Source organism: Mytilus galloprovincialis, chromosome 5, assembly GCF_965363235.1.
Source record: "Mytilus galloprovincialis chromosome 5, xbMytGall1.hap1.1, whole genome shotgun sequence".
Classification (NCBI taxonomy): Eukaryota; Metazoa; Mollusca; class Bivalvia; order Mytilida; family Mytilidae; genus Mytilus; species Mytilus galloprovincialis.
In genome coordinates, this window is record NC_134842.1 from 78005577 (window position 1) to 78008796 (window position 3220).

The 3220-nt window shown below is 31.1% G+C and overlaps 1 long non-coding RNA gene across 1 annotated transcript; it reads right to left on the bottom strand.

Annotated features, from left to right (window-relative positions):
* Nucleotides 1-889: 889 nt before the first annotated feature.
* Nucleotides 890-2722, bottom strand: LOC143074737 (uncharacterized). Its single transcript, XR_012978045.1, has 2 exons — nucleotides 2626-2722; nucleotides 890-1551 (listed from the first exon to the last, which is right to left on the bottom strand). It is a non-coding gene; the product is annotated as an uncharacterized LOC143074737 (long non-coding RNA).
* Nucleotides 2723-3220: the final 498 nt, after the last annotated feature.

Consider the following 3220-nt stretch of genomic DNA (forward strand, 5'->3'; position numbering starts at 1 on the left):
GATATTTCTTTTTCTTTTAGTATTTGGGACTCTTGTCTTGCTTTTGCCATAATTTGAATTTTGTCTTCTTCATTTTTCCCACCCAGCCATTCCATTGTATTGTTATTTTTCATCATAAGTTTGGTATTTATTGTTGATGTGTTGATATTTGGTGATATTGTCTTTTGCCTGTCTAGTTGGCCCATCATTCGCTCTAGGGCAATGTTGTTTGATGGACAAGTTAAGGTCTCTTTTTTTGTATTTTCGGATGGACAATGGTATTTACCTTCAGGAAGGTAAGAACAGTCTCCGGGACAAGTTTGCAATTCCGCTGAGTGCAAAAGTTGTCACCTTAATTTTTGGAGTCAAGTCAAAATGAAGTTGATAACTTGGTTGGTATTGGTTCCCTGATATTTGTCCTAAAAAAAATTGGCTCTAGCACCACTGTTGAAAAAGTTATGCCCCTTTTTTGAACAATTTCCTCAGAGGAAAAGTAGTTTTCCTCAAGGGTTGTTATTGAGGAAATTCTTTTTCCTCTGAGGAAATTTGTGGCTTCAAATTTTCCCTTGAGGAAATTCTATTTCCTCTGAGGAAATTTGTGGCTTCAAATTTTCCTTTGAGGAAATACTTTTTCCTGTGAGGAAATTTTGAAAACTACAATTTCCTTTGAGGAAATTTTTGATAAACACTTTTCCTTAAGGGAAAATTCAAGACTACAAATTTCCTCTAAGGAAAAACATTGTTCTCTAAATTTCCTCTGAGGAATTTTTTGTACATCAAATTTCCCCAAAGGAAATGTTTTCCGCTATTTTTCCTCTATGGAAATTTCATAACAGTTCAAACAGTATGAATATAATTTTTTCTAGTATGAATAATTGATCATTGTTGATACAAATGATAATTAACATGATTAAAACTTCAATAAATTTTCATTAATGAGTAAAATACAAAAACAATAGTCATGATAGTCTGGTTGATTAATACAATACATTTAAAAAGCAAAATGCTATGAATATCATACCATTTGTGATGTTATTAATATTGCACTCATATATATTTGCAGATTAAATAAAATAAACACTTTTCATGTTAATTTAATTTTTCTTCTGTTTCAGCTGCTGTGTACAGTTATTCAATCCCCTACATAACAGTTCAGTACATAAATAATTCCATCCACCAGACATCTTCCTTCAATTGACAGAGAAAACATTTTTGCAATCTGTTCTTCAAACATCTTCCTCTGTCATTGGCTGTATATTTGATATGACGGAGCCATGTACACAAACAGATAAAGCAGTTGTTTATTTCGACAACAATTTTTTTCTACATTTCTTACTAATCCTTCAGTGAATATGTAGGTTGTTGCATTTACACAATTGTGTTCTTATGCATCTATGATAGTACTCCATTTTTTTTTTAGCCATTTTGTTGAAATTTTCTATTTCTTTTTCCTGGAAAGCACACATTTCATTTCACATTAATCCAATTAGCACACAATGTTGAAAAGTATTAACTTTAAGTTTCCTCTTCAGTATTGACCTGTTGATGAACATGAAAACCCAGATGTCTGACCTATAAATACAAAAAATGAAAAAAATAAATTTATAAATGGAGAAATAACAGCAATATAAAATAAGCTTATTCTTTCATGTTTAATATGAACGTTTGAATAAACTTTTATTGGATATTCTTACTTATGAGTTTTCTTATTTCAGTGCCTTGTGTCCACGACTTAAGGATGTACTTAGGTGAGGTTTTGGAATTTGTGTCAAATGTTCAGACTCCTTGGTGTTTTTTCATACAATACAATTTAAAATATTTTGCCCCATAACACCCATTTTTTTTCTTCATATAAGACTTAATAGCTCAAGAAAGGTCATTTACCAAAATTTTAGAAGATTCTTGATTTTCTTTCTTTTGTTTTGAGACCCAAATAATACCAATGCAAATATAAGGTAAAAGTCCGAGTCAGCCTTTTCCCGCCATATTTTAAATCTTAAATATCTCGAAAAGGAGGTTCATGACCTATCATTATTTTTAGCTTATATTTATCCTTAATTGATGCTCTACCAGCTTATAGTATCAATTTTAATTTCTTAATTTCTTAATTTTTACCTTACCTCACCTAAGTACATCCTTAATATTAGTTGTTTTAGTGCCTTGCAGTGATATTTTTAGTTGAGCAACTTGCAACAGTTTTTATTTGTTCATATGTTGTGCTATTTGAACCACTGTCCTAGAATAAGATTATGATAAGGTTGAGTGCTCACAGACATTTTTTTTATTAATTGTTATTAGTTTTGAATTAATTTGGATTGCTTAAATCTTTTCATGTTTGGGTCTTTAACGGCCGACTCATAAATTTTGGCAGTGGCGGATCCAGAACTTTTCATAAGGGAAAGGGGGGCCTCTCCAGTCATGCTTCAGTGATTCCCTATATAATCAACCAAATGTTTCCCACACAAGGGGGGACAATCGCTTTTCTCATGATCGAAGCCCACCATTGGCCTTCAATCACTTGCATCAGGACCACTTCATTGAACTCTGGTGGAAAGATCACTGAATTTACCATACCGAATCTTCTTATTTTTTTATAATAGTCATCATTCAAGGGCAATCACTGTTATTATATAGAAGTGGCCTTACCATTTAGGCAGTGTTGTCTTCTGCTTATCTTGTTTTGTCTATCATTTCTACTGTAACTGTTTACATATTTCTTTATCTTTTATATTTCTTGCCCTAGCTAGACCTAAAAAGGGTGAAAACTATCATTTAATGACTATAGTTACATTACATTACATTATTATACATCATTATGTGTTTTTCTATATACAATAATATAAAATAAGGAATGAAATATTTCTTTTTTTTTTTTTCATTTCACAGACTATTTGCCAGTCAACAGTTTCAAAGACTATTACCATGATTACCATGATTACCTCGGTCAATAGTTTAACAAATAAACATTCCCGTACTTTTTCTTAATCGTGTTCTTACTAATTTTTCATTGGACAACAATGACCTGATTAATTATTTTTTTATGATTGGTGTGCTTAACAAGGTTAAACTCTGAAATATTACTAACAGTATAATCTGCATGTGTCTGTTGTCATAAATTCAAATTAATGTATTACAGTCTGGGATATGACTCTACAGGGTTTTAATATAACTTACATGTATGTTATTACAGATACTTTCATGACTTGTCTACTCTTTAATCCTATTTTTTTTCTAAATCTGT